Here is a 25,153-nt window from a genome sequence, read left to right as displayed (position 1 = left end):
ATTGCTGAGAGTGACATTGCTGTGAGTGATATTGCTGATAGTGATATTGCTGAGAGTGATTTTGCTGAGGGTGATATTACTGATAGTGATATTGCTGAATGTGACATTACTGAGATTCACATTACTGAGTGTGATATTGCTGAGAGTGACATTACTGAGAGTGATATTACTGAGAGTGACATTACTGAGAGTGACATTACTGAGAGTGGCATTACTGAGAGTGATATTACTGAGAGTGATATTGCTGAGAGTGACATTACTGAGAGTGACATTACTGAGAGTGGCATTACTGAGAGTGATATTGCTGAGAGTGACATTACTGAGAGTGATATTACTGAGAGTGATATTGCTGAGATTGACATTACTGAGTGTGACATTACTGAGAGTGACATTACTGAGAGTGATATTACTGAGATTGATATTGCTGAGATTGACATTACTGAGAGTGACATTACTGAGAGTGATATTACTGTGAGTGATATTACTGAGAGTGATATTGCTGAGAGTGACATTACTGAGAGTGACATTACTGAGAGTGATATTACTGAGAGTGATATTCCTGAGATTGACATTACTGAGAGTGACATTACTGAGAGTGACATTACTGAGAGTGATATTACTGAGAGTGATATTACTGAGAGTGATATTGCTGAGAGTGATATTACTGAGAGTGACATTACTGAGAGTGACAGTACTGAGAGTGATATTGCTGAGATTGACATTACTGAGAGTGATAATACTGAGAGTGATATTACTGAGAGTGATATTACTGAGAGTGATATTACTGAGAGTGATATTGTTCAGAGTGACATTACTGAGAGTGACATTACTGAGAGTGATATTATTGAGAGTGATATTGCTGAGAGTGAATTACTGAGAGTGATATTGCTGAGAGTGATATTGCTGAGAGTGATATTACTGAGAGTGATATTGCTGAGAGTGATATTGCTGAGAGTGACATTACTGAGAGTGATATTACTGAGAGTGAATTACTGAGAGTGATATTATGAGAGTGACATTACTGAGAGTGATATTACTGAGAGTGATATTACTGAGAGTGAAATTACTGAGAGTGATATTGCTGAGAGTGATATTGCTGAGATTGATATTACTGAGAGTGATATTGCTGAGAGTGATATTGCTGAGAGTTATATGCTGAGAGTGATATTGCTGAGAGTGATATTGCTGAGAGTGATATTACTGAGAGTGATATTACTGAGAGTGACATTACAGAGAGTGATATGGCTGAGAGTGACATTACTGAGAGTGATATTACTGAGAGTGATATTACTGAGAGTGATATTGCTGAGAGTGACATTACTGAGATTGAAATTACTGAGAGTGATATTGCTGAGAGTGACATTACTGAGGTGACATACTGCTGAGTGAGTAGCTATGAGAGTGAACCATTACTGAGAGAGCTATTGCTGAGAGTGACATTACTAATAGTGATATTGCTGAGAGTGATATTGCTGAGAGTGACTATGCTGAGAGTGATATTGCTGAAAGTTGTATTACTGATGAGTGACAATATCTGTGAGTGGATATTGCTGAGAGTGACATTACTGATAGTGATATTACTGAGAGTGACATACTGAGAGTGATATTGCTGAGAGTGACATTACTGCTAGTGATAATGCTGAGCGATGATATTACTGAGAGTGATATTGATGAGAGAGACATTGCTGACGAGTGATATTGGCGAAGAGTGACATTACTGAGAGTGATATTACTGAGAGTGATATTACTGGACTGATATTGCTGAGAGTGACCATTACTAGAGTGATATTACTGAGAGTGATATTACTGAGAGTGATATTGATGCGAGTGACATTTCTCAGAGTGATATTGCTGAGAGTGACAATACTGAGAGTGATATTGCTGAGAGTGATATTACTGACACTGATATTGCTGAGAGTGATATTGCTGAGAGTGATATTACTGAGAGTGATATTGCTGATAGTGATATTACTGAGAGTGATATTGCTGAGAGTGACATTACTGAGAGTGATATTACTGAGAGTGATATTACTGAGAGTGATATTGCTGAGAGTGACATTACTGAGAGTGATATTACTGAGAGTGATATTACTGAGAGTGATATTGCTGAGAGTGATATTGCTGAGAGTGATATTACTGAGAGTGACTATTGCTGAGAGTGATATTACTGAGAGTGATATTACTGAGAGTGATATTACTGAGAGTGACATTGCTGAGAGTGACATTACTGAGAGTGATATTACTGAGAGTGATATTACTGAGACTGATATTGCTGAGAGTGATGTTACTGAGATTGATATTACTGAGAGTGACATTACTGAGAGTGATATTACTGAGAGTGATATTACTGAGAGTGATATTACTGAGAGTGATATTAGCTGAGAGTGATATTTCTGAGAGTGATATTCTGAGAGTGACTATTACTGAGAGTGACATTACTGAGAGTGATATTACTGAGAGTGATATTACTGAGAGTGATATTACTGAGAGTGATATTACTGAGAGTGATATTACTGAGAGTGATATTACTGAGAGTGATATTACTGAGAGTGATATTACTGAGAGTGATATTACTGAGAGTGATATTACTGAGAGTGATATTACTGAGAGTGACATTCTGAGAGTGTCATTACTGAGAGTGACATTACTGAGAGTGATATTACTGAGAGTGACATTACTGAGAGTGATATTGCTGAGAGTGATATTACTGAGAGTGATATTACTGAGAGTGATATTACTGAGAGTGACATTACTGAGTGTGATATTGCTGAGAGTGATATTGCTGAGAGTGATATTGCTGAGATTGACATTCCTGGGAGTGATATTGCTGAGAGTGCTATTACTGAGAGTGACATTACTGAGAGTGACATTACTGAGCGTGACATTACTGAGAGTGATATTGCTGAGATTGATATTACTGAGAGTGATATTACTGAGAGTGACATTACTGAGAGTGATATTACTGAGAATGATATTGCTGAGAGTGACATTACTAAGCGTGACATTACTGAGAGTGATATTGCTGAGAGTGATATTGCTGAGAGTGATATTGCTGAGAGTGATATTGCTGAGAGTGATATTATTGAGAGTGATATTACTGAGAGTGACATTTCTCAGAGTGATATTGCTGAGAGTGACAATACTGAGAGTGATATTGCTGAGAGTGATATTACTGAGAGTGATATTGCTGAGAGTGATATTACTGAGAGTGATATTGCTGAGAGTGATATTACTGAGAGTGATATTACTGAGAGTGACATTTCTCAGAGTGATATTGCTGAGAGTGACAATACTGAGAGTGATATTGCTGAGAGTGATATTACTGACACTGATATTGCTGAGAGTGATATTGCTGAGAGTGATATTACTGAGAGTGATATTGCTGATAGTTGATATTGCTGAGAGGGACATTACTGAGAGTGACATTAGCTGAGAGTGATATTGCTGAGAGTGACATTACTGAGAGTGATATTACTGAGAGTGATATTACTGAGAGTGATAATAGCTGAGAGTGACATTACTGAGAGTGATATTACTGAGAGTGATATTACTGAGATGATTTTGCTGAGAGTGACATTAACTAGAGTGATATTGCTGAGAGTGATATTGCTGAGAGTGACATTACTGATAGTTATATTACTGAGAGTGATATTACTGAGAGTGATATCGCTGACAGTGATATTACTGAGAGTGACATTACTGAGAGTGACATTACTGAGAGTGATATTACTGAGAGTGATATTGCTGAGAGTGATATTACTGAGAGTGATATTACTGAATGTGACATTACTGAGAGTGATAATACTGAGAGTGATATTACTGAGAGTGATATTACTGAGAGTGATATTGTTCAGAGTGACATTACTGAGAGTGACATTACTGAGACTGTCATTACTGAGAGTGGATATTACTGAGAGTGATATTGCGGAGAGTGACATTGCTGAGAGTGATAATACTGAGAGTGATATTGCTGAGAGTGATATTGCTGAGAGTGACATTACGGAGAGTGATATTGCTGAGAGTGATATTAGCTGAGAGTGATATTGCGTAGAGTGATATTACTGAGAGTGATATTGCTGAGAGTGACATTACTGAGAGTGAAATTGCTGAGAGTGATATTACTGAGAGTGATATTACTGAGAGTGATCTTACTGAGAGTGACTATTGCTGAGAGTGACAATACTTGAGTGATATTGCTGAGAGTGATATTACTGAGAGTGATATTGCTGAGAGGATATTCTGAGATGATATTGCTGAGAGTGATATTACTGAGAGTGATATTACTGAGAGTGATATTACTGAGAGTGATATTGCTGAGAGTGACATTACTCAGAGTGATATTACTGAGAGTGATATTACTGAGAGTGATATTACTGAGAGTGACATTGCTGAGAGTGATATTACTGAGAGTGATATTACTGAGAGTGACATTACTGAGAGTGACATTGCTGAGAGTGACATTACTGAGAGTGATATTACTGAGAGTGATATTACTGAGAGTGATATTACTGAGAGTGATATTGCTGAGAGTGACATTACTGAGAGTGATATTACTGAGAGTGATATTACTGAGAGTGATATTGCTGAGAGTGACATTACTGAGAGTGATATTGCTGAGAGTGATATTGCTGAGAGTGATATTGCTGAGAGTGATATTGCTGAGAGTGATATTACTGAGAGTGATATTGCTGAGAGTGATATTACTGAGAGTGATATTACTGAGAGTGACATTACTGAGAGTGATATTACTGAGAGTGACATTACTGAGAGTGATATTACTGAGAGTGACTATTACTGAGAGTGATATTGCTGAGAGTGATATTACTGAGAGTGATATTACTGAGAGTGACTTACTGAGAGTGATATTGCTGAGAGTGATATTACTGAGAGTGATATTTCTGAGAGTGATATTGCTGAGAGTGATATTGCTGAGAGTGATATTACTGAGAGTGATATTGCTGAGAGTGACATTACTGAGAGTGATATTACTGAGAGTGATATTACTGAATGTGACATTACTGAGAGTGATATTACTGAGAGTGATATTACTGAGAGTGATATTACTGAGAGTGATATTACTGAGAGTGATATTACTGAGAGTGATATTACTGAGAGTGATATTACTGAGAGTGATATTACTGAGAGTGATATTACTGAGAGTGATATTACTGAGAGTGATATTACTGAGAGTGATATTACTGAGAGTGATATTACTGAGAGTGATATTGCTGAGAGTGATATTACTGAGAGTGATATTACTGAGAGTGACATTACTGAGAGTGATATTACTGAGAGTGATATTACTGAGAGTGATATTACTGAGAGTGATATTACTGAGAGTGATATTGCTGAGAGTGATATTACTGAGAGTGATATTGCTGAGAGTGACTATTACTGAGAGTGATATTGCTGAGAGTGACATTACTGAGAGTGATATTACTGAGAGTGATATTAGCTGAGAGTGATATTACTGAGAGTGATATTGCTGAGAGTGATATTACTGAGAGTGATATTGCTGAGAGTGATATTCTGAGAGTGACATTACTGAGAGTGATAATGACTGAGAGTGATATTACTGAGAGTGATATTAGCTGAGAGTGATATTGCTGAGAGTGATATTACTGAGAGTGATATTGCTGAGAGTGACATTACTGAGAGTGATATTGCTGAGAGTGACATTACTGAGAGTGATATTACTGAGAGTGATCTTACTGAGAGTGATATTGCTGAGAGTGACATTACTGAGAGTGATATTGCTGAGAGTGATATTACTGAGAGTGATATTGCTGAGAGTGACATTACTGAGAGTGATATTGCTGAGAGTGACATTACTGAGAGTGATATTACTGAGAGTGATATTACTGAGAGTGATATTACTGAGAGTGATATTACTGAGAGTGATATTACTGAGAGTGATATTGCTGAGAGTGATATTGCTGAGATTGACATTACTGAGAGTGATATTACTGAGAGTGATATTACTGAGAGTGACATTGCTGAGAGTGATATTACTGAGAGTGACATTACTGAGAGTGATATTGCTGAGAGTGATATTACTGAGAGTGATATTACTGAGAGTGATATTACTGAGAGTGACATTACTGAGAGTGACATTACTGAGAGTGATATTGCTGAGAGTGATATTGCTGAGATTGACATTACTGAGAGTGATATTACTGAGAGTGACATTACTGAGAGTGATATTGCTGAGATTGACATTACTGAGAGTGACATTACTGAGAGTGATATTACTGAGAGTGATATTACTGAGAGTGATATTGTTGAGATTGACATTACTGAGATTGACATTACTGAGAGTGACATTACTGAGAGTGATATTACTGAGAGTGACATTACTGAGAGTGATATTACTGAGCGTGACATTACTGAGAGTGATATTACTGATAGTGACATTACTGAGAGTGATATTTTTGAGACTGATATTACTGAGCGTGACATTACTGAGAATGATATTACTGAGAGTGATATTGCTGAGAGTGATATTACTGAGAGTGTTATTACTGTGAGTGACATTACTGAGAGTGATATTGCTGAGAGTGATATTACTGAGAGTGATATTACTGAGAGTGATATTACTGAGAGTGATATTACTGAGAGTGATATTACTGAGAGTGATATTACTGAGAGTGATATTACTGAGAGTGATATTACTGAGAGTGATATTACTGAGAGTGATATTACTGAGAGTGATATTACTGAGAGTGATATTACTGAGAGTGATATTACTGAGAGTGATATTACTGAGAGTGATATTACTGAGAGTGATATTACTGAGAGTGATATTACTGAGAGTGATATTACTGAGAGTGATATTGCTGAGAGTGATATTACTGAGAGTGATATTGCTGAGAGTGACATTACTGAGATGAAATTACTGAGAGTGATATTGCTGAGAGTGACATTACTGAGAGTTATATTACTGAGAGTGATATTACTGAGAGTGATATGCTGAGAGTGACATTACTGAGAGTGATATTGCTGAGAGTGACATTACTGAGAATGATATTACTGAGAGTGATATTACTGAGAGTGACATTACCTGAGAGTGACATTACTGAGAGTGACATTACTGAGAGTGACATTACTGAGAGTGACATTACTGAGAGTGATAATACTGAGAGTGATATTGCTGAGAGTGATATTACTGAGAGTGACATTACTGAATGTGACAATTACTGAGAGTGATATTGCTGAGAGTGACATTACTGAGAGTGATATTACTGAGAGTGATATTACTGAGAGTGATATTACTGACGAGTGATATTCTGAGAGTGACATTACTGAGAGTGACATTACTGAGAGTGACATTACTGAGAGTGATATTACTGAGAGTGACATTGCTGAGAGTGATATTAATGAGAGTGATATTGCTGAGAGTGATCATTGCTGAGAGTGATTTTACTGAGAGTGATATTGCTGAGAGTGATATTGCTGAGAGTGACATTGCTGAGAGTGATATTACTGAGAGTGATACTGCGGAGAGTGATATTACTGAGAGTGACATTACTGAGAGTGGTATTACTGAGAGTGACCCTTACTGAGAGTGAAATTACTGAGTCATATTGCTGAGAGTGATGTTGCTGTGATTGATTTTACTGAGAGTGATATTGTGAGAGTGATATTGCTGAGAGTTATATGCTGAGAGTGATATTGCTGAGAGTGATATTGCGTAGAGTGTTATTACTGAGAGTGATTTACTGAGAGTGACATTACAGAGACTGATATTGCTGACAGTGACATTACTGAGAGTGATATTACTGAGAGTGATATACTGAGAGTGATATTGCAGAGAGTGACATTACTGAGATTGATATTTCTGAGAGTGATATTGCTGAAGTGATATTACTGAGAGTGATATTGCTGAAGTGATATTACTGAGAGTGATATTACTGAGAGTGATATAGCCTGAGAGTGACATTACTAAGAGTGATATTGCTGAGAGTGATATTGCTGAGAGTGATATTGCGTGAGAGTATATTACTGAGAGTGATATTGCTGAGAGTGACATTACTGAGACTGATATTGCTGACAGTGACATTACTGAGAGTGATATTACTGAGAGTGATCTTACTGAGAGTGATATTGACTGAGTGTGACATTTCTTGAGTGATATTGCTGAGAGTGACATTACTGAGAGTGATATTGCTGAGAGTGACATTACTGAGACTGATATTGCTGAGCGTGACATTACTGAGAGTCATATTACTGAGAGTGATATTACTGAGAATGATATTGCTGAGAGTGACATTACTCAGAGTGATATTACTGAGAGTGATATTTCTGAGAGTGATATTGCTGAGAGTGACATTATTGAGAGTGATATTGCTGAGAGTGACATTACTGAGAGTGATATTACTGAGAGTGATATTGCTGAGAGTGACATTACTGAGAGTGATATTACTGAGAGTGATATTACTGAGAGTGATATTACTGAGAGTGATATTGCTGAGAGTGACATTACTGAGAGTGACATATACAGAGAGTGATATTCTGAGAGTGATATTGCTGAGAGTGATATTACTGACACTGATATTGCTGAGAGTGATATTGCTGAGAGTGATATTACTGAGAGTGATATTGCTGAGAGTGTAATACTGAGAGTGATATTGCTGAGAGTGATATTACTCAGAGTGATATTACTGAGAGTGATATTACTGAGAGTGACATTGCTGAGAGTGACATTACTGAGAGTGATATTACTGAGAGTGATATTACTGAGAGTGATATTGCTGAGAGTGATACTACTGAGAGTGACATTACTGAGAGTGACATTACTGAGAGTGATATTACTGAGAGTGACATTACTGAGAGTGATATTACTGAGAGTGATATTGCTGAGAGTGACATTACTCAGATTGACATAACTGAGATTGACATTACTGATAGTGATATTGCTGAGATGACTATTACTGAGATTGATATTACTGAGAGTGACATTACTGAGAGTGATATTACTGAGAGTGATATTACTGAGAGTGATATTGCTGAGATTGACATTACTGAGAGTGACATTACTGAGAGTGATATTACTGAGAGTGAAATTACTGAGAGTGATATTACATGAGATGATATTGCTGAGATTGATATTAACTGAGAGTGACATTACTGAGAGTTAGATACTGAGAGTGATATTGCTGAGATGTAAATTACTGAGAGTGATATTACTGAGAGTGATATTACTGAGAGTGATATTACTGAGAGTGATATGTACTGAGAGTGATATTACTGAGAGTGACATTACTGAGAGTGACATTACTGAGAGTGATATTACTGAGAGTGGATCATTACTGAGAGTGACATTACTGAGAGTGATATTGCTGAGAGTGAAATTGCTGAGAGTGCTATTACTGAGAGTGATATTACTGAGAGTGATATACTGAGAGTGATATTACTGAGAGTGACATTACTGAGAGTGAATTACTGAGAGTGACATTACTGAGAGTGACATTACTGAGAGTGATATTACTGAGAGTGATATTTCTGAGAGTGATATTACTGAGAGTGAAATTGCTGAGAGTGACATTACTGAGAGTGATATTACTGAGAGTGATATTACTGAGAGTGATATTGCTGAGAGTGAATTGCTGAGAGTGATATTACTGAGAGTGATATTACTGAGAGTGATATTGCTGAGAGTGACATTACTGAGAGTGAATTACTGAGAGTGATATTGCTGAGAGTGACATTACTGAGAGTGATATTACTGAGAGTGACTATACTGAGAGTGATATTGCTGAGCGTGCTATTACTGAGATTGATATTACTGAGAGTGATATTACTGAGAGTGATTTGCTGAGAGTGATATTACTGAGAGTGATATTGCTGAGAGTGATATTGCTGAGAGTGACATTACTGATAGTTATATTACTGAGAGTGATATTACTGAGAGTGATATCGCTACAGTGATATTACTGAGAGTGATATTACTGAGAGTGACATTACTGAGAGTGATATACTGAGGAGTGATCTTGCTGAGAGTGATATTACTGAGAGTGTATTACTGAATGTGACATTACTGAGAGTGATATTACTGAGAGTGACATTACTGAGAGTGATATTACTGAGAGTGACATTGCTGAGAGTGACTTTACAGAGAGTGATATTACTGAGATGACATTACTGAGCGTGACATTACTGAGTGTGATATAGCGGAGAGTGACATTCCTGAGAGTGATAATACTGAGAGTGACATTGCTGAGAGTGATATTGCTGAGAGTGAATTAAGGAGAGTGATATTCTGAGAGTGACATTACTGAGAGTGACATTACTGAGAGTGATATTACTGAGAGGCTTATTGCTGAGATTGATATTGCTGAGATTGACAGTTGCTGAGAGTGATTTTACTGAGAGTGATATTGCTGAGAGTGATATTGCTGAGAGTTATATGCTGAGAGTGATATTGCTGAGAGTGATATTGCGTAGAGTGTTATTACTGAGAGTGATATTACTGAGAGTGACATTACAGAGACTGATATTGCTGACAGTGACATTACTGAGAGTGATATTACTGAGAGTGATATTACTGAGAGTGATATTGCTGAGAGTGATATTGCTGAGAGTGACATTACTGAGAGTGATATTGCTGAGAGTGACATTACTGAGAGTGATATTGCTGAAAGTGTAGTACTGAGAGTGACATACTGAGAGTGATATTGCTGAGAGGGACATTACTAATAGTGATATTGCTGAGAGTGATAATTGCTGAGAGTGATATTGCTGAGAGTGATATTGCGTAGAGTGATATTTACTGAGAGTGATATTGCTGAGAGTGACATTACTGAGACTGATATGCTGACAGTGACATTACTGAGAGTGATATTACTGAGAGTGATCTTACTGAGAGTGATATTGCTGAGAGTGACATTACTTAGAGTGATATTGCTGAGCAGTGATATTACTGAGAGTGATATTGCTGAGAGCGACATTACTGAGACTGATATTGCGGAGCGTGACATTACTGAGAGTGATATTGCTGAGAGTGATATTACTGAGATGATATTACTGAGCGTGACATTACTGAGAGTGATATTACTGAGAGTGATATTACTGAGAGTGATATTGCTGAGAGTGACATATTTGAGATTGATATTGCTGAGAGTGACATTACTGAGAGTGACATTACTGAGAGTGATATTGCTGAGAGTGACATTACTGAGAGTGATATTACTGAGAGTGATATTACTGAGAGTGATATTACTGAGAGTGAAATTACTGAGAGTGACATTACTGAGAGGAATATTACAGAGAGTGATATTACTGAGAATGATATTAGCTGAGAGTGATATTACTGAGAGTGATATTGCTGAGAGTGATATTGCTGAGAGTGATATAGCTGAGAGTGATATTACTGAGAGTGATATTACTGAGAGTGATATTGCTGAGAGTGATATTACTGAGAGTGATATTACTGAGAGTGATATTACTGAGAGTGATATTGCTGAGAGTGATATTACTGAGAGTGATATTACTGAGAGTGATATTACTGAGAGTGATATTACTGAGAGTGATATTACTGAGAGTGATATTACTGAGAGTGATATTACTGAGAGTGATATTACTGAGAGTGATATTACTGAGAGTGATATTACTGAGAGTGATATTACTGAGAGTGATATTACTGAGAGTGATATTACTGAGAGTGATATTACTGAGAGTGATATTACTGAGAGTGATATTACTGAGAGTGATATTACTGAGAGTGATATTACTGAGAGTGATATTACTGAGAGTGATATTACTGAGAGTGATATTACTGAGAGTGATATTACTGAGAGTGATATTACTGAGAGTGATATTGCTGAGAGTGATATTACTGAGAGTGATATTACTGAGAGTGAAATTACTGAGAGTGATATAACTGAGAGTGACATTACTGAGAGTGATATTACTGAGAGTGACATTACTGAGAGTGATATTACTGAGAGTGATATTACTGAGAGTGATATTGCTGAGAGTGACATTACTGAGAGTGACATTACTGAGAGTGACATTACTGAGAGTGACATTACTGAGAGTGATATTACTGAGAGTGATATTACTGAGAGTGATATTACTGAGAGTGATATTACTGAGAGTGACATTACTGAGAGTGATATTTGCTGAGAGTGACATTACTGAGATGATATTACTGAGAGTGATATTACTGAGAGTGATATTGCTGAGAGTGATATTACTGAGAGTGATATTGCTGAGAGTGACATTACTGAGAGTGATATTACTGAGAGTGACATTACTGAGAGTGATATTACTGAGAGTGACATTGCTGAGAGTGATATTACTGAGAGTGATATTACTGAGAGTGATATTGCTGAGAGTGATATTACTGAGAGTGATATTGCTGAGAGTGATATTGCTGAGAGTGACATTGCTGAGAGTGATATTACTGAGAGTGATACTGCGGAGAGTGATATTACTGAGAGTGACATTACTGAGAGTGGTATTACTGAGAGTGACCTTACTGAGAGTGAAATTACTGAAGTCATATTGCTGAGAGTGATATTGCTGAGATTGAATTTACTGAGAGTGATATTGTTGAGAGTGATATTGCTGAGAGTTATATGCTGAGAGTGATATTGCTGAGTGTGATATTGCGTAGAGTGTTATTACTGAGAGTGATATTACTGAGAGTGACATTACAGAGATGATATTGCTGAGAGTGACATTACTGAGAGTGACATTACTGAGTGTGATATTACTGAGAGTGATATTGCAGAGAGTGACATTACTGAGATGATATTTCTGAGAGTGATATTGCTGAAGTGACATTACTGAGAGTGATATTGCTGAAGTGGTATTACTGAGATTGACATTACTGAGAGTGATATTACTGAGAGTGACATTACTGAGAGTGATATTACTGAGAGTGATATTACTGAGAGTGATATTACTGAGAGTGAAATTGCTGAGAATGACATTACTGAGAGTTCTTAATGCTGAGAGTGATATTACTGAGAGTGATATTGCTGAGAGTGACATTACTGAGAATGAAATTGCTGAGCGTGACATTACTGAGAGTCATATTACTGAGAGTGATATTACTGAGAGTGATATTACTGAGAGTGATATTACTGAGAGTGATATTGCTGAGAGTGATATTACTGAGAGTGATATTGCTGAGAGTGACATTACTGAGAGTGATATTACTGAGAGTGATATTACTGAGAGTGATATTGCTGAGAGTGACATTACTGAGAGTGATATTACTGAGAGTGATATTACTGAGAGTGATATTGCTGAGAGTGACATTACTGAGAGTGATATTACTGAGAGTGATATTACTGAGAGTGACATTACTGAGAGTGATATTACTGAGAGTGACATTACTGAGAGTGATATTACTGAGAGTGATATCTCTGAGATTGAATTACTGAGACTGATATTGCTGAGCGTGACATTACTGAGAGACATATTACAGCGAGTGATATTACTGAGAATGATATTGTGAGAGTGACATTACTGAGGAGTGACATTGCTGAGAGTGTATTGCTGAGATTGATATTGCTGAGAGTGATATTGCTGAGAGTGTTAATATGAGAGTGATATTGCTGAGAGTGATATTACTCAGAGTGTATTACTGAGAGTGACCTTACTGAGAGTGACATTGCTGAGGAGTGACATTACTGAGAGTGAATTACTGAGAGTGATATTACTGAGAGTGATATTGCTGAGAGTGATACTACTGAGAGTGACATTACTGAGATTGACAACACTGAGAGTGATATTGCTGAGAGTGACATTACTGAGAGTGATATTTCTGAGAGTGATATTGCTGAGAGTGATATTGCTGAGAGTGATATTACTGAGAGTGATATTACTGAGAGTGACATTACTGAGAGTGATATTACTGAGAGTGATATTACTGAGAGTGATATTACTGAGAGTGATATTACTGAGAGTGATATTACTGAGAGTGATATTACTGAGAGTGATATTACTGAGAGTGATATTACTGAGAGTGATATTACTGAGAGTGATATTACTGAGAGTGATATTACTGAGAGTGATATTACTGAGAGTGATATTACTGAGAGTGATATTACTGAGAGTGATACTGAGAGTGATATTACTGAGAGTGATATTACTGAGAGTGATATTACTGAGAGTGATATTACTGAGAGTGACATTACTGAGAGTGATATTACTGAGAGTGATATTACTGAGAGTGATATTACTGAGAGTGATATTACTGAGAGTGATATTACTGAGAGTGATATTACTGAGAGTGATATTACTGAGAGTGACATTACTGAGAGTGATATTACTGAGAGTGATATTACTGAGAGTGATATTACTGAGAGTGATATTACTGAGAGTGATATTACTGAGAGTGATATTACTGAGAGTGATATTACTGAGAGTGATATTACTGAGAGTGATATTACTGAGAGTGATATTACTGAGAGTGATATTACTGAGAGTGATATACTGAGAGTGATATTACTGAGAGTGATATTACTGAGAGTGATATTACTGAGAGTGATATTACTGAGAGTGATATTACTGAGAGTGATATTACTGAGAGTGATATTACTGAGAGTGATATTGCTGAGAGTGATATTACTGAGAGTGATATTGCTGAGAGTGATATTACTGAGAGTGATATTACTGAGAGTGATATTACTGAGAGTGATATTGCTGAGAGTGATATTACTGAGAGTGATATTACTGAGAGTGATATTACTGAGAGTGATATTGCTGAGAGTGATATTACTGAGAGTGATATTGCTGAGAGTGATATTACTGAGAGTGATATAACTGAGAGTGATATTGCTGAGAGTGATATTGCGGCGAGAGATATAGCTGAGAGTGATATGGCTGAGAGTGTTATTACTGAGACTGATATTACTGAGGGTGACATTACTGAGAGTGATATTGCTGAGAGTGACATTACTGAGAGTGATATTGCTGAGAGTGATATTGCTGAGAGTGATAATGCTGAGAGTGACATTACTGAGAGTGATATTACTGAGAGTGATATTACTGAGAGTGATATTACTGAGAGTGACATTACTGAGAGTGATATTGCTGAGAGTGACATTTCTGAGTGATATTACTGAGAGTGATATTACTGAGAGTGATATTGCTGAGAGTGACATTACTGAGAGTGATATTACTGAGAGTGACATTACTGAGAGTGATATTACTGAGAGTGATATTACTGAGAGTGATATTGCTGAGAGTGACATTACTGAGAGTGATATTACTGAGAGTGACATTACTGAGAGTGATATTGCTGAGAGTGACATTACTGAGAGTGATATTACTGAGAGTGATATTACTGAGAGTGATATTACTGAGAGTGATATTACTGAGAGTGATATTGCTGAGAGTGATATTACTGAGAGTGATATTACTGAGAGTGATATTGCTGACAGTGATATTGCTGAGAGTGAATTGCTGAGAGTGATATTACTGAGAGTGATATTACTGAGAGTGCTATTACTGAGAGTGATATTGCTGAGAGTGACATTACTGAGAGTGATATTACTGAGAGTGATATTACTGAGAGTGATATTACTGAGAGTGATATTGCTGAGAGTGACATTACTGAGAGTGATATTGCTGAGAGTGATATAGCTGAGAGTGATATTACTGAGAGTGACATTACTGAGAGTGCCTATTGCTGAGAGTGATATTGCTGAGAGTGATATTACTGAGAGTGATATTGCTGAGAGTGATATTACTGAGAGTGATATTGCTGAGAGTGATATTACTGAGAGTGACATACTGAGAGTGAACTACTGAGAGTGACATTACTGAGAGTGACATTACTGAGAGTGATATTACTGAGAGTGATATTACTGAGAGTGATATTACTGAGAGTGATATTACTGAGAGTGATATTGCTGAGAGTGATATTACTGAGAGTGATATTACTGAGAGTGATATTACTGAGAGTGATATTACTGAGAGTGATATTACTGAGAGTGATATTACTGAGAGTGATATTACTGAGAGTGATATTACTGAGAGTGATATTACTGAGAGTGACATTACTGAGAGTGATATTACTGAGAGTGATATTACTGAGAGTGATATTACTGAGAGTGATATTACTGAGAGTGATATTACTGAGAGTGATATTACTGAGAGTGATATTGCTGAGAGTGATATTACTGAGAGTGATATTACTGAGAGTGATATTACTGAGAGTGACATTACTGAGAGTGAAATTACTGAGAGTGACATTACTGAGAGTGATATTACTGAGAGTGATATTACTGAGAGTGATATTACTGAGAGTGATATTGCTGACAGTGATATTGCTGAGAGTGATATTACTGAGAGTGAAATTGCTGAGAGTGATATTACTGAGAGTGATATTACTGAGATTGACATTACTGAGAGTGAATTACTGAGAGTGATATTGTGAGAGTGATATTGCTGAAGAGTGACATTACTGAGAGTGATATTGCTGAGAGTGATATTACTGAGAGTGATATTGCTGAGAGTGACATTACTGAGAGTGATATTGCTGAGAGTGAATCTACTGAGAGTGAATTACTGAGAGTGATATTGCTGATGAGTGATATTACTGAAGTGACAATGCTGAGAGTGATATTACTGAGAGTGAATTACTGAAGTGACTATTGCTGAGAGTGATAATGCTGAGAGTGATATTGCTGAGAGTGATATTGCTGAGAAGTGACATTACTGAGAGTGATATTGCTGACAGTGACATTCCTGAGAGTGATATTATGAGAGTGAATTACTGAGAGTGAATTGCTGAGAGTGACATTACTGAGAGTGATATTGCTGAGAGTGATATTACTGAGAGTGATATTGCTGAGAGTGACATTGCTGAGACTGATATTCTGAGAGTGACATTACTGAGAGTGATATTCTGAGAGTGCTATTACTGAGAGTGATATTGCTGAGAGTGCTATTCTGAGAGTGACATTACTGAGAGTGATATTACTGAGAGTGATATTACTGAGATGATATTACTGAGAGGGATATTGCTGAGAGTGATATTGCTGAGAGTGATTTTACTGAGAGTGATATTCTGAGAGTGATATTACTGTAGGTGATATTGCTGAGAGTGATATTGCTGAGAGTGACAATTACTGATAGTGATATTACTGAGAGTGATATTACTGAGAGTGATATCGCTGAGAGTGATATTGCTGAGAGTGATATTGCTGAGAGTGACATTACTGAGAGTGACATTACTGAGAGTGATATTGCTGAGATTGACATTACTGAGAGTGACATTACTGAGAGTGATATTACTGAGAGTGATATTACTGAGAGTGATATTGTTGAGATTGACATTACTGAGAGTGACATTACTGAGAGTGACATTACTGAGTGTGATATTGCTGAGATTGACATTACTGAGAGTGACATTACTGAGAGTGATATTACTGAGAGTGATATTACTGAGAGTGACATTCTGAGAGTGATATTGCTGAGAGTGACATTACTGAGAGTGACATTACTGAGAGTGATATTACTGAGAGTGACATTACTGAGAGTGATATTACTGAGAGTGATATTACTGAGAGTGAATTACTGAGAGTGATATTACTGAGGAGTGATATTGCTGAGAGTGACATTACTGAGAGTGATATTGCTGAGAGTGACATTCCTGAGAGTGATATTACTGAGAGTGATATTACTGAGAGTGATATTACTGAGGTGACATTACTGAGAGTGATATTACTGAGAGTGACATTACTGAGAGTGATATTACTGGGAGTGAGATTACTGAGAGTGATATTACTGGGAGTGATATTACTGAGAGTGATATTACTGAGAGTGACATTACTGAGAGTGATATTACTGAGAGTGATATTACTGAGAGTGACTTTACTGAGAGTGACTATTACTGAGAGTGATATTACTGAGAGTGATATTGCTGAGAGTGACATTACTGAGAGTGATATTACTGAGAGTGATATTACTGAGAGTGATATTACTGAGAGTGACATTACTGAGAGTGATATTGCTGAGAGTGATATTGCTGAGAGTGACTTACTGAGAGTGATATTACTGAGAGTGATATTGCTGAGAGTGACATTACTGAGAGTGACAATTACTGAGAGTGATATTACTGAGAATGATAATTGCTGAGAGTGACATTACTGAGAGTGATATTACTGAGAGTGATATTACTGAGAGTGATATTGCTGAGAGTGACATTACTGAAGAGTGATATATACTGAGAGTGATATTGCTGAGAGTGATATTACAGAGAGTGATATTGCTGAGAGTGATATTACTGAGAGTGATATTGCTGAGAGTGATATTACTGAGAGTGATATTCTGAGAGTGATATTACTGAGAGTGATATTACTGAGAGTGATATTACTGAGAGTGATATTACTGAGAGTGATATTACTGAGAGTGATATTGCTGAGAGTGATATTACTGAGAGTGATATTACTGAGAGTGATATTACTGAGAGTGATATTACTGAGAGTGATATTACTGAGAGTGATATTACTGAGAGTGATATTACTGAGAGTGATATTACTGAGAGTGATATTACTGAGAGTGATATTACTGAGAGTGATATTACTGAGAGTGATATTACTGAGAGTGATATTACTGAGAGTGATATTACTGAGAGTGACATTACTGAGAGTGATATTACTGAGAGTGATATTACTGAGAGTGATATTACTGAGAGTGATATTGCTGAGAGTGATATTACTGAGAGTGATATTACTGAGAGTGATATTACTGAGAGTGATATTACTGAGAGTGATATTACTGAGAGTGATATTACTGAGAGTGATATTACTGAGAGTGATATTACTGAGAGTGATATTACTGAGAGTGATATTACTGAGAGTGATATTACTGAGAGTGATATTACTGAGAGTGATATTACTGAGAGTGATATTACTGAGAGTGATATTACTGAGAGTGATATTACTGAGATTGACATTACTGAGATTGACATTACTGAGAGTGACATTACTGAGAGTGATATTACTGAGATTGACATTACTGAGAGTGAAATTACTGAGAGTGATATTGCTGAGAGTGATATTACTGTGTGTGATATTACTGAGAGTGATATTGCTGAGAGTGATATTACTGAGAGTGATATTACTGAGAGTGACATTACTGAGAGTGATATTACTGAGAGTGATATTACTGAGAGTGATATTACTGAGAGTGATATTACTGAGAGTGATATTACTGAGAGTGATATTACTGAGAGTGATATTACTGAGAGTGATATTACTGAGAGTGATATTACTGAGAGTGATATTACTGAGAGTGATATTACTGAGAGTGATATTACTGAGAGTGATATTACTGAGAGTGATATTACTGAGAGTGATATTACTGAGACTGATATTGCTGAGCGTGACATTACTGAGAGAATATTACAGAGAGTGATATTATGAGAATGATATTGCTGAGAGTGACATTATGAGAAGTGATATTGCTGAGAGTGATATTGCTGAGAGTGATATTGCTGAGAGTGATATTGCTGAGAGTGTTAATACTGAGAGTTGATATTGCTGAGAGTGATATTACTCAGAGTGATATTACTGAGAGTGACCTTACTGAGAGTGACACTTGCGGAGAGTGACATTACTGAGAGTGATATTACTGAGAGTGATATTACTGAGAGTGATATTGCTGAGAGTGATATACTGAGAGTGACATTACTGAGATTGACAACACTGAGAGTGATATTGCTGTGAGAGACATTACTGAGAGTGATAGTACTGAGAGTGATATTGCTGAGAGTGATATTGCTGAGAGTGATATTACTGAGAGTGATATTCTGAGTTTGACATTACTGAGAGTGATATTACTGAGAGTGATATTGCTGAGAGCTGATATTGCTGAGCGTGATATTACTGATGTGACATTATCTGAGAGTGATATTACTGAGAGTGATATTGCTGAGAGTGACTATTACTGAGAGTGACATTGCTGAGAGTGATATTGCTGAGAGTGATATTGCTGAGAGTGATATTGCTGAGAGTGACATTATGAGAGTGATATTGCTGAGAGTGATATAACTGAGAGTGATATTACTGAGAGTGACATTACTGAGAGTGACATTGCTGAGAGTGACATTACTGAGAGTGATATTACTGAGAGTGATATTACTGAGATTGAAATTACTGAGAGTGACTTACTGAGAGTGACATTACTGAGATTGACAACACTGAGAGTGATATTGCTGAGAGTGACATTACTGATAGTTATATTACTGAGAGTGATATTACTGAGAGTGATATTGCTGAGAGTGATGTTACTGAGATTGATATTACTGAGAGTGACATTACTGAGAGTGATATTACTGAGAGTGATATTGCTGAGAGTGATATTGCTGAGTTTGATATTGCTGAGAGTGTTAATACTGAGAGTGATATTGCTGAGAGTGATATTACTCAGAGTGATATTACTGAGAGTGACATTACTGAGAGTGACATTGCTGAGAGTGACATTACTGAGAGTGATATTACTGAGAGTGATATTACTGAGAGAGATATTACTGAATGTGATATTACTGAGAGTGATATTACTGAGAGTGACATTACTGAGAGTGATATTACTGAGAGTGACATTGCTGAGAGTGACTTTACTGAGAGTGATAATTATGAGAGTGAATTACTGAGCGTGGCATTACTGAGTGTGATATTGCGGAGAGTGACATTACTGAGAGTGATAATACTGAGAGTGACATTGACTGAGAGTTGATATTGCTGAGAGTGACATTAAGGAGAGTGATATTACTGAGAGTGACATTACTGAGAGTGACATTACTGAGAGTGATATTACTGAGAGCGTTATTGCTGATCTTGATATTGCTGAGATTGATATTACTGAGAGTGATATTACTGAGAGTGATATTACTGAGAGTGATATTACTGAGAGTGATATTACTGAGAGTGATATTACTGAGAGTGATATTACTGAGAGTGATATTACTGAGAGTGATATTACTGAGAGTGATATTGCTGAGAGTGATATTACTGAGAGTGATATTACTGAGAGTGATATTACTGAGAGTGATATTGCTGAGAGTGATATTACTGAGAGTGATATTACTGAGAGTGATATTACTGAGAGTGATATTACTGAGAGTGATATTACTGAGAGTGATATTACTGAGAGTGATATTACTGAGAGTGATATTACTGAGAGTGATATTACTGAGAGTGATATTGCTGAGAGTGATATTACTGAGAGTGATATTACTGAGAGTGATATTACTGAGAGTGATATTACTGAGAGTGATATTACTGAGAGTGATATTGCTGAGAGTGATATTACTGAGAGTGATATTACTGAGAGTGATATTACTGAGAGTGATATTGCTGAGAGTGACATTTCTGAGAGTGATATTACTGAGAGTGATATTGCTGAGATTGATATTACTGAGAGTGATATTGCTGAGAGTGATATTGCTGAGAGTGACATTACTGAGAGTGATATTACTGAGAGTGATATTACTGAGACTGATATTGCTGAGAGTGACATTACTGAGAGACATATTACTGAGAGTGATATTACTGAGAATGATATTGCTGAGAGTGATATTGCTGAGAGTGAATTACTGAGAGTGTATTGCTGAGAGTGATATTGCTGAGAGTGTATTGCTGAGAGTGATATTACTGAGAGTGATATTGCTGAGAGTGACAATACTGAGAGTGATATTACTGAGAGTGACATTACTGAGAGTGATATTGCTGAGAGTGACATACTGAGAGTGATATTACTGAGAGTGATATTACTGAGAGTGATATTGCTGAGAGTGATATACTGAGAGTGACATTGCTGAGAGTGACAATACTGAGAGTGATATTGCTGAGAGTGATATTACTGACACTGATATTGCTGAGAGTGATATTGCTGAGAGTGATATTACTGAGAGTGATATTGCTGATAGTGATAGTACTCAGAGTGATATTACTGAGAGTGACATTACTGAGAGTGATATTACTGAGAGTGATATTACTGAGAGTGATATTACTGAGAGTGATATTACTGAGAGTGATATTACTGAGAGTGATATTACTGAGAGTGATATTACTGAGAGTGATATTACTGAGAGTGATATTACTGAGAGTGATATTACTGAGAGTGATATTGCTGAGAGTGATATTACTGAGAGTGATATTACTGAGAGTGATATTACTGAGAGTGATATTACTGAGAGTGATATTACTGAGAGTGATATTACTGAGAGTGATATTACTGAGAGTGATATTACTGAGAGTGATATTACTGAGAGTGATATTACTGAGAGTGATATTACTGAGAGTGATATTACTGAGAGTGATATTACTGAGAGTGATATTACTGAGAGTGATATTACTGAGAGTGATATTACTGAGAGTGACATTACTGAGAGTGATATTACTGAGAGTGATATTACTGAGAGTGATATTACTGAGAGTGATATTACTGAGAGTGATATTACTGAGAGTGATATTACTGAGAGTGATATTACTGAGAGTGATATTACTGAGAGTGATATTACTGAGAGTGATATTACTGAGAGTGATATTACTGAGAGTGATATTACTGAGAGTGATATTACTGAGAGTGATATTACTGAGAGTGATATTACTGAGAGTGATATTACTGAGAGTGATATTACTGAGAGTGATATTACTGAGAGTGATATTACTGAGAGTGATATTACTGAGAGTGATATTACTGAGAGTGATATTACTGAGAGTGACATTACTGAGAGTCATATTACTGAGAGTGATATTACTGAGAGTGATTTTGCTGAGAGTGATATTACAAATAGAGTGATATTGCTGAGAGTGATATTACTCAGAGTGATATAACTGAGAGTGACATTACTGAGAGTGACATTACTGAGAGTGACATTGCTGAGAGTGACATTACTGAGAGTGATATTACTGAGAGTGATATTACTGAGAGTGATATTGCTGAGAGTGACATTACTGAGAGTGATATTACTGAGAGTGACATTACTGAGAGTGATATTACTGAGAGTGATATTACTGAGAGTGATATTACTGAGAGTGATATTACTGAGAGTGATATTACTGAGAGTGATATTACTGAGAGTGATATTACTGAGAGTGACATTACTGAGAGTGATATTACTGAGAGTGATATTACTGAGAGTGATATTACTGAGAGTGACATTACTGAGAGTGATATTACTGAGAGTGATATTACTGAGAGTGATATTACTGAGAGTGATATTACTGAGAGTGATATTACTGAGAGTGATATTACTGAGAGTGATATTACTGAGAGTGATATTACTGAGAGTGATATTGCTGAGAGTGACATTACTGAGAGTGATATTACTGAGAGTGATATTACTGAGAGTGATATAGCTGAGAGTGATATTACTGAGAGTGATATCTACCGAGAGTGATTTTACTGAGAGTGATATTGCTGAGAGTGATATTGCTGAGAGTGATATTGATGAGAGTGATAATACTGAGAGTGATATCTGCTGAGAGTGATATTACTGAGAGTGACATTCTGAGAGTGAAGATTACTGAGAGTGACATTACTGAGAGTGACATTACTGAGATCGATATTACTGAGAGTGATATTACTGAGAGTGATTTTACTGAGAGTGATATTACTGAGAGTGATATTACTGAGAGTGATATTACTGAGAGTGATATTACTGAGAGTGATATTACTGAGAGTGATATTACTGAGAGTGATATTACTGAGAGTGATATTACTGAGAGTGATATTACTGAGAGTGATATTACTGAGAGTGATATTACTGAGAGTGATATTACTGAGAGTGATATTACTGAGAGTGATATTACTGAGAGTGATATTACTGAGAGTGATATTACTGAGAGTGATATTACTGAGAGTGATATTACTGAGAGTGATATTACTGAGAGTGATATTACTGAGAGTGATATTACTGAGAGTGATATTACTGAGAGTGATATTACTGAGAGTGATATTACTGAGAGTGATATTACTGAGAGTGATATTACTGAGAGTGATATTACTGAGAGTGATATTACTGAGAGTGATATTACTGAGAGTGATATTGCTGACAGTGACATTACTGAGAGTGATATTACTGAGAGTGATATTACTGAGAGTGATATTACTGAGAGTGATATTGCTGAGAGTGATATTGTGTAGAGTGTTATTACTCAGAGTGATATTACTGAGAGTGATATTGCTGAGAGTGACATTACTGAGAGTGATATTACTGAGAGTGATATTACTGAGAGTGATATTACTGAGAGTGATATTACTGAGAGTGATATTACTGAGAGTGATATTACTGAGAGTGATATTACTGAGAGTGATATTACTGAGAGTGATATTACTGAGAGTGATATTACTGAGAGTGACATTACTGAGAGTGATATTACTGAGAGTGATATTACTGAGAGTGATATTACTGAGAGTGATATTACTGAGAGTGATATTACTGAGAGTGATATTACTGAGAGTGATATTACTGAGAGTGATATTACTGAGAGTGATATTACTGAGAGTGATATTACTGAGAGTGATATTGCTGAGAGTGACATTACTGAGAGTGATATTACTGAGAGTGATATTACTGAGAGTGATATTGCTGAGAGTGACATTACTGAGAGTGATATTACTGAGAGTGATATTACTGAGAGTGATATTGCTGAGAGTGATATTACTGAGAGTGATATTACTGAGAGTGATATTGCTGAGAGTGATATTACTGAGAGTGATATTACTGAGAGTGATATTACTGAGAGTGATATTACTGAGAGTGATATTACTGAGAGTGATATTACTGAGAGTGATATTACTGAGAGTGATATTACTGAGAGTGATATTACTGAGAGTGATATTACTGAGAGTGATATTACTGAGAGTGATATTACTGAGAGTGATATTACTGAGAGTGATATTACTGAGAGTGATATTACTGAGAGTGATATTGCTGAGAGTGATATTACTGAGAGTGATATTACTGAGAGTGATATTACTGAGAGTGATATTACTGAGAGTGATATTACTGAGAGTGATATTACTGAGAGTGATATTACTGAGAGTGATATTACTGAGAGTGATATTACTGAGAGTGATATTGCTGAGAGTGATATTACTGAGAGTGATATTACTGAGAGTGATATTACTGAGAGTGATATTGCTGAGAGTGATATTACTGAGAGTGATATTACTGAGAGTGATA

The 25,153-nt window shown here is 36.5% G+C and overlaps 1 protein-coding gene across 1 annotated transcript in view; it reads right to left on the bottom strand.

Moving 5' to 3' along the window:
* Positions 1-25,153, bottom strand: part of LOC121273432 (protein PF14_0175-like) — a gene marked incomplete at both ends in the record, with an annotated part of 118,560 nt that overhangs the window by 16,275 nt on the left and 77,132 nt on the right. The gene's annotated exons all lie outside the window — the stretch shown is intronic.

This window comes from Carcharodon carcharias (assembly GCF_017639515.1).
Source record: "Carcharodon carcharias isolate sCarCar2 chromosome 19 unlocalized genomic scaffold, sCarCar2.pri SUPER_19_unloc_8, whole genome shotgun sequence".
NCBI lineage: Eukaryota > Metazoa > Chordata > Chondrichthyes > Lamniformes > Lamnidae > Carcharodon > Carcharodon carcharias.
This window is presented reverse-complemented; position numbering and strand designations above follow the sequence as displayed.